This window comes from Saccopteryx bilineata, chromosome 1, assembly GCF_036850765.1.
Source record: "Saccopteryx bilineata isolate mSacBil1 chromosome 1, mSacBil1_pri_phased_curated, whole genome shotgun sequence".
NCBI lineage: Eukaryota > Metazoa > Chordata > Mammalia > Chiroptera > Emballonuridae > Saccopteryx > Saccopteryx bilineata.
In genome coordinates this window covers 384311312-384325622 of record NC_089490.1, presented here as the reverse complement: position 1 = coordinate 384325622, position 14311 = coordinate 384311312, and the positions used below count along the sequence as shown (strand labels likewise).

Here is a 14311-nt window from a genome sequence, read left to right as displayed (position 1 = left end):
ACAAAAGTAAAAACATTTTTTTAATTTATTTTTTATTTTTTTTTATTTTTCTGAAGCTGGAAACCGGGAGACAGTCAGACAGACTCCCGCATGCGCCCGACCGGGATTCACCCGGCACGCCCACCAGGGGGAGATGCTCTGCCCACCAGGGGGCGATGCTCTGCCCCTCTGAGGCGTCGCTCTGCCGCGACCAGAGCCACTCTAGCGCCTGGGGCACAGGCCAAGGAGCCATCCCCAGCGCCTGGGCCATCTTTGCTCCAATGGAGCCTCGCTGCGGGAGGGGAAGAGAGAGACAGAAAGGAAGGAGAGGGGGAGGGGTGGAGAGGCAGATGGGCGCCTCTCCTGTGTGCCCTGGCCGGGAATCGAATCTGGGACCTCTGCACGCCAGGCCGACGCTCTACCACTGAGCCAACCGGCCAGGGCATTTTTTCATTTTTTGTTGCTGTTGTAAATATTGTATTAAGAGTGTAATGCTGATGTGGTGAGCATGTCTTTCTGCATTTAAATTTCTATGTGAGATATAAAACTGAAAGTAGCAAATAAACAAATAAGAAAAACTCATAGACACAGATAACTGTTTGAAGGTTCCCCAAAGGAAGGAGGATTGGGGGGGTAGTAAAGTATAAAGGGACCAGTATATGAGGATGAAGGATGCTCTGATTTGGGGGAGTGGATGCACAGTGTAATATGCAGATCATATATCATAGAAATGTACACTTGAAACCTATATAAGCTTATTAATCAATGTTACCTCACTAAATTTAATTAAAATGAAATCAAATATAATTTCAATCAAAAAGAGATCTTCATAGAATGTGAAAACACCAAAATGAGCTGAGTTGGCTCTTTTTTCTCTTATCATGTAGGTAAAGCACTTGTGTAAAATAATAAATAGCTAATTTACAAAGAGCCTCTGGTCCTAACATCTGGTGGTGGTTTGGAAAATACTAAATTCTGCTAACCCCTGATTTTTTTGGTGAGTGCAACCATATTTTAAATATTCTACATCTGTGACTGAAACCATTCATGTGGTAAACATTTTGGCCTAAAGGAAAGTTAAGTATTTGGCAAAAAAAAAAAAAAAAAACAAAAAAAAAAACCAACAAATAAAAGAATCATGGCAATGTGAATTGAAGGTGTTTCTCATTCTTAGCATTTTTATAGCTTCTAAATATTTTTGGAGTAAGCATTTCATAAATATGTGGAGGCCCCTAAGGAAGAAATGGGTTATTTTAACTAACCCCTAGCTAAGAAAGCATATACAAGCCTGAAGTGTAGTCGATTGCCATCTGTTTCTAAATCTCTAAAGTCTACTGATTTTGCAGTTGCGTATTTCTTTCCAATGTTTTTTTATGTTTAATTTAAAGTTATTTCACTTTGACACATATGTTAAATGTATTTGGGGAGATAACAGTCTTTTATTGCATTTTTAGTGCATTTAAATAGAGAGTCTATGATAATAATTAATTATAATTCTCTTAACCCAGGAATAGTTTCTAAAGCCAATTCTCCTAATTTGAATAAAAATTATTTGAGACAATGCAGTGCTGAGATATGCTAATGAAATATTGTCCGGTTATATGATATATATATATGTGTGTGTGTGTGTGTGTATAAATATTCTTTTCATATATAATATATAATATACATAATATATATTCATATTAATATATATATTTCATATTTTATATTATATATATGAAAGGCATGTATTTTGTAGTTACAGCTAATTCTTTATTTCCTCAATCATGACCCACACGTTCTTTATAGGATAAAGATAATCAGCTAGAGTTAACTAGTATTCTGAAACATATGTGTCTCCTCATCATGTGTATTTTTATATCTTCATGCCATATAACTATCTATAGAGATATATAATATTATTTCACATGTTGTTCACTTGCATAAATTTTATAGATGTAATTTTTAACTTGATTTTGTGCTTGACATTATATGTAAAATTTTGCATAGTAATAAATGTGGAGCTAGTTTTTTTATTATGATTTCTGAATGCTAGCATTTTGTTATGTAAGGGTACTATGAATTATTTACCCATTCGTTAATTGAAGGGCATCTAATTGTGAACCATTACTTGTAATTCTAAAAAACGTTTTAGTGTGTAATCCTGTGAAAGTCCCTATGTGCTTACATGAAAATGTTTCTCCAGAAAAGTTGCATTTAAAGCTTTTGAATTGTAATCCACAGAAAGAAAGGTATTTTATATTGGGACACAGGACACATCTGTACACACGTACACATACCTGTGTATGGAAAGATACTTACCTTTGCCTTTTCTACACACACACACACACACACACACATACAATCAAAAACATAGTTACAATTTATGTTTTTATTTTTTATTCTATTTTGTAGTAAGTAAATTAAAGCGGGTAAATACCCACTAAATTAACTGAACAATAAGTTGACAAGTTGTAATCAATCCTTTGAAAAATGATGCCATGCCTGACCAGGTGGTGGCGCAGTTGATGAAGCCTCGGACTAGGACACAGAGGACCCAGGTTCAAAAATCTCGAAATCACCGTCTTGCACGTGGGCTCATCTAGCTTGAGCACAGGCTCACTAGCTTGAATGCGGGGTGGCTAGCTTGAGCACAAGGTTGCTGACTTGAGTGTGAAATCACAGACATAACCTCATGGTCCCTGGTTTGAACCCAAAGGTAGCTGGCTTGAAGCCCAAGGTTACTGGTTTGAGCCCAGGTCGCTGGCTTAAGCAAGAGATCCCTTGCTCTGCTGTAGCCCCTGGTCAAGTTACACATGAGAAAGCAATCAATGAACCATGGAGTTGCCATAATAAAGAACTGATGCTCCTCATCTCTCTCCCTTCCTGTCGGTCTATCCTTATCTGTTCCTCTCTTTGTCTCTGTCAAAAAATAAATAAATAAAAATTTTAAAAGAGAAAAATTATGCTATAAATTATATATCTAACAAAAAATGCTATAGAAAATGGACATCTTCAACCTCTTGATATTGCTAAATTGCTCTTTCAAGTGTTTAAAAAACTTCACAGTCTGAATCAGTAGTATCCTGATATATCTTTTTTAGGTTAAATATATATATATATATTTAAGTGATATAGTTGACAAATAAAATTTCATATATTTAAGATGTGTAACCTGGTATTTTGATATAGCATACATTGTGAAATGATCACAATAAAACTTTAACATAATATTCATCACCTGATATAATTATCTTTTTTTTTTTTCATTTAGAGCATTTAGGATCTTCCCTCTCAGCAGATTTCAAGTATACTATGCGGTATTATTAACTATAGTCACCATCCTTATTCTTCCTGCATGACTGAAGTGTTATGTCCTTGACCAACATCTCCTTGCACCTGGCAAGCCCTGGCAACCACATTCTACTTTCATAGATCCCACATGTAATGAGATCATGGGGTTTTTGTCTCTCTGTGCCTGGCTTATTTTAATTTTCTCAGACTGTTCTTGTGTGAATTCAGAAATGACATGGAATGCTGAGGTTCTCTGAAATAATCATGATAGCTGTTGTTTGGTAAGTCTCGTTGTGCTGAATATATGCATAAACATTATAACATAATAGAAAACAGGATGTGAAATTATATACTGGCAAGTGGCAGATATTTCTTTATGGACCTTCCACTCGTACTCTTAATAACATAAAGGAAACTCTTGGGGCTCTTCTCAATCTGTGGGTTCTTTACTGAAGTTTCTGAGGCCACCAAATCACCAAATTCAATTTTTTTTGTAAGAGTAAAAAAGGGAAAGTTTGAAGAATCTACAACCATTCACTTATAGCCTTCATTTCCTGAATATATTTTGCATGATTTCTTTGCTGATATGTTATTAAATCAAATTGAAAACTCCCTAATAAAAGTTATATTATCAACCTTACCAAACTGCAAAAACAAAAGGATTTTTTTGTTGCTGATTGACTTCTTTGGGGTTATTTGTTCCTTGCTTTTCGAAGACTTGGAAGAATTTGTCTATAAAAACTTTAGACTTGATTTCTGTTTGGACTGAGGCAATTGTAAGGGAGTGGAGAGGTGAGTGGTAGTGCTTACTGGAGAGAATATTATTTACTACCAACTCAGTTTATTCAGTGAGTGTTTGTTTATTCAAGTTTTCTATACACTTCTTAGTCAGTTGTTGTATTTAATATATTTTTTAAATTTTCTATTAATAGGCTTTGTAATATTTTTCATGGTACTCTAATATAATTTTTTAATTTCCACTTAATTTCTATTTATAACCTGTTTTTATTTAAGCTGTTATTGTTATTATTGTGTATATAAATTATTTCAAATGTTTCTTTCCATTATTTAATTTTCCATCAAAATAGTTTACTCTTATTGAACATCACTGTGATTGCCTTGGTCGTTTTTGCTATTTTCTTCAATTTCTACATTCTTCTCAAAGTTTTAATTTATTTTTACATTTTCCTTTTTAAAAATCTAACTTTTTGCTTGACCTGTGATGGCACAGTGGTATACAGCATTGACCTGAAACAGTGAGGTCGCTGGTTCAAAACCCTAGGCTTGCCTCGTCAAGACACATATGGGAGTTGATGCTTCCTGCTCCTCTCCCTTCTGTCTCTCTCTCTCTCTCTCTCTCTCTCTTCCACTTTCCTTCTCCCTCTCTCCTCTCTGAAAAAAAAACCTAAATAAGTACAGTCTTTAAAAAAAAGAAAAATCTAACTTTTTAGTTAAATAAAAAGCTTCTTCATGCCATATTTTTCCTTTATAATATATATAAATGTTAAAACTATACTGTATTCACTGTCATTCAATTCCAAATGTTTTATATAAATTATTTCTCTTCTTTTTATATGAATAATTGAGTTGAGTAAAGTGATCTACGTATCAATTAAATTAAGTTTCTTTCTTGGGTTTAAGTCTTTTATAAACTTGATGGGTTTTTTTGTTTGTTTTTCTTTGTTGTTGTTTTTTTTTTTTTTGTATTTTTCTGAAGTTGGAAACGGGGAGGCAATCAGACAGACTCCTGCATGCACCTGACCGGGATCTATCCGGCACACCCACTAGGGGGCGATGCTCTGTTTATCTAGGGCATTGCTCTGTTGCAACCAGAGCCATTCTAGTGCCTGAGGAGAGGCCACAGAGCCATCCTCAGCACCCAGGCCAACTTTGCTCCAATGGAGCCTTGGCTGCGGGAGGGGAAGAGAGAGACAGAGAGGAAGGAGAGGGGGAGGGGTTGAGAAGCAGATGGGTGCTTCTCCTCTGTGCCCTGGACAGGAATTGAACCCAGGACTCCTGCACGCCAGGCCGATGCTCTACCACTGAGCCAACCGGCCAGGGCCCAAACTTGATGGTTTGATCAGAGAAAAAAATTATTATGAAGAATAGAACTAGTTTTAGTTTTGTTTTTTGTTTGTTTGAGAATCTTGATGATTTCTTTATAGTTACTATTTCTATTTTTCTTAATATTTTCAATCAATGGTTTTCATGACTAAGTAAGTTCAGTTAAAGTAGAGGATTATCTCTTCTCCTTTAGTTCTGTCATCTTTAGCTTTATATATACTATTTGGGGTGTTATGTTATTGTTACTAGACACATTCACAATATAAATACTACACTGTCCAGTTGTGTAACTTCAGGCTTAATGGAGGTTCCCTCTGCTACTAGTCTTTTGCCTGTCTGTATGCAGATATTCATCTCTTTCTTTAGCTGATCCCACTGTTAAATTTTCTTCTTCATTTTGCACATCCAGCAGTTCTTTCTCCACCATTTTTTCCTTCAGTTCTGTTTTTTTATTAGACTCATATTCAACATTTATATTTGTTTAAATTAAATGTATGTATGTGTTCAGAATCAGAAACCAAATAAGAATTACCCAAATCAAGGCATTATATTTTAACTAAATAAATCTTATTTAAGTGACTCTTATTCCAAACAAAATTAAGAGGTTTAATTATTTCAGAACTAGCACTTTATTATTACTATTACCACCAACAACAATATCACTACATAATAATAATAATAATAATAATAATAATAATAGTTTCTATTTGTGGAGTACATACTCTATGCTGGCTACTTTTAAATTGCTTTATTGGCATCAACTTCTCATTTAATCTTCACAGAAATACTATGAAGATAGTGTTATCATGTACTCATTTCAGTTAAAAACTGAGGCATAGATGTTAACCAACTTGGCTGAGGTTACTTAATTGTGAAATAACAGAAGCAGAACCTGAAGTTAAAATATTGATCCTCATAGCAACACCCTTACTACATTTAGTCTCAAGTGAGAATGGTCCCTGTCCTGGGCTCCACAATTTAAGAAGACCCAAACAAGATTTCTCCATTCAATTCTCTATTCACAGATGTGGACTTCATGGAGTTAAGGGGACGTGCCTACTATATTCCCAACTATCCTCTAGATCAGGGGTCCCCAAACTTTTTACACAGGAGGCCAGTTCACTGTCCCTCAGACCATTGGAGGGCCGGACTATAAAAAAAACTATGAAAAAATCCCTATGCATACTGCACATATCTTATTTTAAAGTAAAAAAAAAAAAAAAACGGGAACAAATATAATATTTAAAATAAAGAACAAGTAAATTTAAATCAACAAACTGACCAGTATTTCAATGGGAACTATGCTCCTCTCACTGACCACCAATGAAAGAGGTGCCCCTTCCAGAAGTGTGGCGGGGGCCGGATAAATGGCCTCAGGGGGCCACATGCGGCCCACGGGCCGGGCCGTAGTTTGGGGACCCCTGCTCTAGATTATGCCTAGTGTTACTTAAAACTGGAATTCACAACCTATACTGTTTTTCAGAATGTGCATGGGTCTCCTCCCATGCTGTGTCCTCATGAAAGTAGTATCATACTACAATGTAAACCTGCAAGCCCAAGGGTGGCTTTGTATTGGGAGTGTGGTTGAAGCTTGGACATACAGATTAGAGTGTCTGAGGTTCCTCATACAAAGCTGGACTTAACAGGGGTAGGAAGACATTGGTGGTGGACTACAGGGAGAGGGTTGGGCACCAGGGTTTGCCTTACCCTGTGCTCTCTCGTACCAGTAAAAACTCAAGTCACCTGATGATGCTAAATTTGAAAATATACTTGTAGGTCATTTTGAAGGTGATAGATTGGCTTTATTTAACAATTTGTTAGCTTGATCTGTAACTTTCATATTTATATATTCAGTCATTTAAATGTAAGCCTCATTGGGTAACTGCAAATACTGAGTCAGCCTGTGTAATGCAAATGCAGCCCATCTATACCTGGGCCTCCAGTATGGATGCTTCCTCATCATGCCTTCCTTCAACCAATTTAAATGAATGACTCTGGAATATGGATTCCTCTTTTTATTTTTATTTCTCTCCCATAAAGCTTTGGTTTCTTTATGTTTGGGTTTGTTGTTAGGGGTTGAGTGTGACAGGAAAGGGGGCAGGGTTGACACCAACAATTAACAATAAAGCTCACAAGATTACTATTTTATTCTTATGTTACCAGAGTCAACATATACAACATTTAGTAGGCATCCAAAAAATTCTTGTGGGTGAGAAATAATAGCCACCATTAATTTAGTATTTATTATATGTCAGAAGTAGTGCTTTTTGCTTTCCATAGGTTATCTCAAAATAATTGACAGCAATTATTTTCCTTAAACACCATTATCATACTCTTTTACTGATGAAGAAACAACTCTGAAAGTAGCTATTTTCAGGTGACAAAGTCAGTGGCTGACATCTTAGATATAAACTCAGGCCGTATGGCTTTTAATGAGTGCAGCTCATTATAATATTATTTTGCCAGTAGCCATGATTTTCTTTCAAGTCAAGCTTATTCTGAAAACAGAACTCAAACAGTTGTGGACTGTGACATACTCATGCCATGCACAACTTATTTTGATGCTTTTCTTGGCAGGTGAGCTTTAACATCTACTAGAATACGATAAGCATGTTTACACTTAAATTTTGTTTCAAAACATATTAGGAAATAAATTGTGGGACTAAATGAAAGAAAGATATATACTGACATTCAGTTCCCTTTTTGAAGTCAATATATTAACACATTTGTTATGGAGTTATACGAATTGTGATTATTCATCATGCCTCGTGTTGAAGATACCAGACAGGATACTGCCACTATAAATATAATAATTCAGTCCTTGATTGTGTGCTTATGTCAAAAGCTGCATTGAGATTTGGAATGCTGATGAAACAAATGCAATAAAGAATGCTTTATCCATTTATATCCTGTAAAACAATATTAGATTATACATTCCCTCTTTCTTATGGTTAGCAATTTGGTTCTCGTGACTCTCTATTAAATTTATTTGTTGGTATATAATTTGCAAAGATTCTATTTTGAACATTAGTGTCTTTGCTTTGGCTCTCACTATAAATCATGTGTTCACACTCAGATGGTGGAAATACATACATATATAGGGAAGTAGTCACAGTACCTGGGCAGACAGAAGCTGTCAAGTTTGGAAAGAGGCTGGTCAAATGTGCAAGAGATGATGGCGTGTGTTAATATTGAGCTGTGGGTGTTTAGGTGTCTTCTGGACTCTCAGGAGATAGTCATGGCATCTCCATTCCCTTTAACTCTTGCTCAGTGATATGAAGCATTAACAGTTATCACATATAAATACACAATTGGAAATAGAGTTGGGCTCTTGTTAGAATGGATCTCTCAGATAGGACTGCTGCCTAATGGGAAAGAGATGAGCAGAGTTCCAACAATTTATTAGCCATAGTATTTAATATTGTGCAGCAGACTGAAGTGAAACTCTAATTAAACCTGGATGGCAGGCAAGGGTAGAGGACAGGTGTTATGAACTCTGTATTAGTGTTCTGATGCCATATTTGCTCACTGTTGGACTCTGAAAACCTTGCCCTTCCTAGTATATGCAGGACACACATCATATTTGTCCTGGGCTTCCTTTATTTTAATGATGTAATTTAGTTTTCTTCAGGAAGTATTAGCTCTTTGATTCAGGCTTGAGGAAAGGCCATAGTGATTAAACTCATCTAAGGAAATGTCAACTTGTATCCTCCTTCCATATGAAAGAATGTGGCTTCATCATTGAATCTACCTTAACCTTCCTTTTTGCCCTTAATCCAATTATATTAATATCATAGATATAATCTGTTATGAGCTAAATGGAAATTTCCTCTAGATGGGACATCATTCTTTGCAGTATCTTACTCTGTGTTGAATACATTCACATTTAAACACTTAGAGATATTTTTTACCTGGGCCAGATAGTTTGGTTGGTTAAAGCATCATCCCAAAGCACAGAGGTTGGCCAGTTCGATTTCTAGTCAGGGCTTATACAAGCTCAAATTGATGTTATTGTCTCCCTCTCTCTCTTTCTCTTTTCCTCACTCTCTAAAATCAATAAATAAAAAAGTTTTTAAAACAAAAACACTTTGAGATATTTATATAAGAAAAGTCCCGCTTGGACCAGTCATTAAGCTGACCAATTTCAAAATGAAAACATCTATGGTGTGAGTGAAAAAGAACATGGAAACTGGTGAAGTCTGGGTTCTATCCCTTGTTAAACAAGTTATCAGCTATATAGTCTCAGTCACACCTTGCATCTTCACTAACCATCAGTTCCTACATGTTTAAAAATGAGGCATCTTAGCTAAATCCTCTTAAACTGTCTTGAGGATTATATGGAAAATACATTTTTATATGGTTCTTTGGACAGCTCAGAGGTAGCCAAACAGCCTGCTAAATAAAACAAAAGAAGGAATACTTAAAATGTACAAAATCAGAAGATTATGATTAATTAAAAATTTAAGTTTCTGTGGAATGTTTTTTTCCATCAATTTATTTTAAATATAAACTGCAATTCAACACTGCTCAATTCACCCAGCTCCCTGGGGGCATCCTGTTTTCCTGGCAGAAGTTCAACAAATTTTGTGCCTCATGATGTCCGGATTATATTTTAACAAAAGTATCAACAGCGCACCAAGTACCTTTGACTCTAGAGGGAAATAACACTTTTCGCTGGAAACCTGCAACTACTTGGATATCTGCATAATGACTGAAATTTGCATGGGTTTACATAGTCCAGGACTCTATTAGAATTTTGATGACTTAGAAAGGAACAGAAGGTTTTAAATTTTTAAGGGAAAGCCCCTAGAGTGTGAAGGCCTGAAACAAAATGAGCCCAAGGTGAGGTGCATGTTATGAATGAAAATAAAAGGATATAAAAACCAAATTCATCAAAGGAAAATGTGGTTTCCTGACCAAAAAGTGACCCAATGCTGTTTATGTATTCAAGCACTTGTATCCTTTAAAGGATGTTAATAACAGGTGGCCTCTCTTCATTCTGCTTTCGGAGAGGTGATGTAGGGTAAGCCTATTTATTAGACAAATATATATGACCATAGTTTTCTCAAAGAAATACTTGCATGAAGGGAGAGGAGGAATATCAGAAAAAGAAAGAAGATAAAAATGGGAGAAGAGGAAAGGAGGAGTTGAGGAGGGGTTGAAAGATTAAAGTTGGGGTGAAATGAGCAAAAATATAATATAATCACCATAGTGGAATCTGCTTGATTATATGGTTTAGCAGTCCTGTGGTCTAAAAAGTTTCTACATGGGATTATAAGCAGATAAAAAGTTCTTTACTTGGCCAGAGATTTCTGAGATCTGCCCAGATTTTCAGCCACACTTTGCAAATGCAGATAAGAAATCACACCTGTCCTCCTGTTGATACTGCCAGTAAGAACTTATATCTGAATTTGTGAGCTAAAGGTGACTTCAGTGCAAAGCTGTGCAAAACCCTGGGTTTCTGCAGAGTTCTTCAAACTCCATGGCCAGCAGTAGAACATGGTGAAGCGATCCTCAAAACGTTCATCACCAAAAACTCCTCTAATGTTTTCTTTGTCACACAAACCCCATAAAGTATTTTTTTCAACTGAACAGTCCATGGATTTATTGCTACTTAGTATGTTTTCCATGTTTTATTTTTTTATCATTCAGCTGTATCCTTCTATTGTCATTCCAGATTGATATTACAAATCATGATTTCCTCCTTGAGTTGATTGAAATCCAGCAATGAAAACATTTCTCCTTTTGTGTTGCCTTTGTATTACTGTGGATGAGAGTAGTCACTCCCTTTTTAAAATATTTATTTTTTTATTTAGAAATTTTAATTAAATGGGGTGACATTGATCAATAAGAGTACATAGGTTTCAGGTGAACACCTCTATAGCATTTGAACCGCTGATTGTGTTGTGTGCCCATCATCCAAAGTCAAATAAATCACTTCTGTCACCATATATTTGTCTCTCTTTACTACCCTCTCCCCCTACTCTCTTTCCCTTTTATGAGTCTCAGTTTCATATCCCACTTAGGTATAAAATTTTATAGTTCTTAGCTTTTTCTGATTTATTTGTTTTTCTTTTTGAAATGTTAAAATGGCTCATAGTATTATTTAGTAGAAGAATCACAAACATGAAATTATGATGTTAAACTAGAAAGGGAAATAAATTCAGACAGAAACCTCAGATTAATTGGATGAATAAGAACCACGTGAGTGAAGTTGGGATAAACCCCTGGGGCCTCCTGATAATCTTGAGCAAGTTTTAATAATTTGCCCCTCACCTATGTTCCTGGTTTTGACAGGTATGTGGCCCATTCTCCTACATTATTAGTCCCAGAGAAGTGAAACAATGCAGTTGAAGGTAGGAGCAACAGAAGTTGAGTCAGAACCTGCTCCTAGCTGATTGAGAGGTTCATGAGAATCACCATTTCCCAGAGCTCTGCTTCTGCATCTATAAAATGAGGGCATAGGCTGTGTGATCCTGCTATCTCTTTTTACTGGAAAGGGCTGTGATTTTCTCTTTTTTGAACATCACTTTCTATGCACCTTATTTTCCTTATCTGCAAAAATGGGAAGAATGCCTACTTCCTAAGTTGACTCTGAGGACTAAAAGATAGCAGTTGCATACCATTTCCTACACACATCTACTTGATTTTTAGATTCAGTTATCAAGAGTTCACAGAATGAGTTCAAGTAGTCAGTGATTTAAGCTCATATTTCATAATAGCAAGTGCTGAGTTTAACAGCAAGTATTTATTAAATATTTTTAGAGCCTGGATCTCTGTAGAAGCACTTTGCATATGGGCAACACTCTATGAAGGTTTATTCTGGTCTCATTAACCTTGACAATGGAGACAGCCTTGTTCAACTTTGTGTCACAAAAGTCAGGAATGCCCAGTCGATGTTGATGGCCCTCAGGCCAGTCCCAGGACACTACAGAGTTTCAGGTCCTCAGCTTTAAATTGTACTCAACAATATCTATCTGTTGTGCAGGTTTTGTAAAGAATGGTAAAGTATCATTTCAGAAAAGGTAAAATCATAGCTCTCATACAAATATAAACAGGTGGTCAAGATTTTACATGACTCATTAAACAATGTTATAACTAATAAAAAGAAGAATCTGAAATAAATGCACATTTTGTAAATCAGAAATATTGAAATTAATATCAAAATAAAAGTAAAACTAGCTTATTTCATAGTAGAAAGAGAAATCAATTGAACCTCTACTAGAAAAGATAAAAATAAAATTAAATTAAATAAAATTTGTCTATAGAGAATAATTCTATACTGCTAAAAGTTATTTTTAGTTTTCAAAGTTATAAATCCTATAAAATTTTTCTATGGAATCAGAATAATATAAACAGAACAGTATACTGTAGACAATTTATAACTTTCTACTGAGGCACAAAATTTTCCCTACATAAATAAATTAGATAGTCATGTAAATCAACTAACTGGTACCTTGCTTGACCTGTGGTGGTATAGTAGATAGTGTTGACTTGGAATGCTGAAGTTGATGGTTCGAAACCCTGGGCTTGCCTGTTCAAGACACATATGGGAGTTGGTGCTTCCTGCTCCTCCCTCCTTTTTTCTCTCTCTCCCCCCTCTAAAATGAATAAATAAATCATTAAAAATTATAATAATGATACAGAGGCAATGAAATAGATTAAATAGTTTGTAGGCACTTAATAATTTGAATCAGAATTGTAACTCTAATATTTCCTTTGGTTGATATTCTTCCTCCATATAATTCAGGGGTCTCCTCTTTTTAAAAACTGTACACTCTGAGCATTATATATTCTTAAGTATATCTTTTTATTCTCTCTATTTCATCTATTGGGGCAACACTGGTTAAATAATATTATACAGGTTTCAACTGTACATTTCCATGATATACGATTTGTATATTGCTTTGTATGCCCAATACCCAAAGTCAAATCGTCTTCGACAACCATATATTCATGTCCTTTTACTCTTTTTGTTTGTGTGTGTGTAGGAGTTACAGGATGTGCAGAGATAACACATCTAGATTACCAAGATGAAACCATCTTGAATCTACTTCGGAGTCTCAATAAATTGAGTGGATTCAAGTTTTGCAAACAGGAACACTGACTGGTCCACAGACAGTTTGCCACAGGTGAGTGAGAGATCTAGTTTACTCCATTAGAATACTTCAAAAATTCATTGACTGTGGGCTAGTCAAATTACATTTCAGATGATTTTAATATTCCTTTGGTATAGCTGATAGTTTCTTTTATTTTTTAAATGTACCGATGTGGATGCCAACATATGGCTAAATGTCTGGCCATTTCATCTCTTTCCTTTTGGGTTTCAGTGAGTTACAAATGGAGGAAGCAGCAGAGGTGGAGGGGGAAGGTACCCATCTCATAAAACTTTTTCTAGCGTTGATGTATGCACAGGGCGGGAGTCAAGCTGTTCCTGGAACAGATGTTTCTTTGCACTGCCGCAGGAGCTGGAAGAGTGACAGATTGACCTGCCCAGGATTCAGAGTAAAACAAGCAGATAAATAGTGATGCCCCCTGCATTTTTTGAATCTAGGGCAGCAGTTAGGTCATTAATGTAAAACAAAATGTTTGGGAAAGCTAGCCAGCTGGTAAGATTGAAAAGCTTGACCTGGAGACAGCATGAAAATATTTTATGTTGGGCTATTGGGAAAATTGAACTTGGCTGCATGAATCAGTGGGAAAGAATGAAAGTCTGAGTGACTCAGACAAAAAGCAGTTTGTGAGCTTGGGGTCTGAGTTGTAGCATCTTTTGTAGTGAAAGTGCCATCACCAGTCAAGGTCACTTGAACCTAAAATTGGGACCTGTCCAGCTCTGTGAGGTGGAAATTATCTGTTCATTCTTCTGTGGTTTTTCACTATGTTGAGGAGAAATGAAAAAAGATCAACTTACAGTGACATTAAGCTCCACTTATGGCAAGAGAAACAGTTATACTTGCCATTTTAATTGAGTCACTGATGCTGTTTTAATGTT

The 14311-nt window shown here is 35.8% G+C and overlaps 1 protein-coding gene across 2 annotated transcripts in view; it reads left to right on the top strand.

Annotated features, from left to right (window-relative positions):
• The window catches only part of LRRC4C (leucine rich repeat containing 4C), a 1282290-nt gene that overhangs the window by 774637 nt on the left and 493342 nt on the right, over positions 1-14311 (top strand). For both annotated transcript variants that reach the window (XM_066251306.1, XM_066251307.1), the window contains one exon: positions 13311-13451. The gene's annotated coding sequence lies outside the window, so the exon portion shown is untranslated. The remainder of the gene's footprint in view (positions 1-13310; positions 13452-14311) is intronic.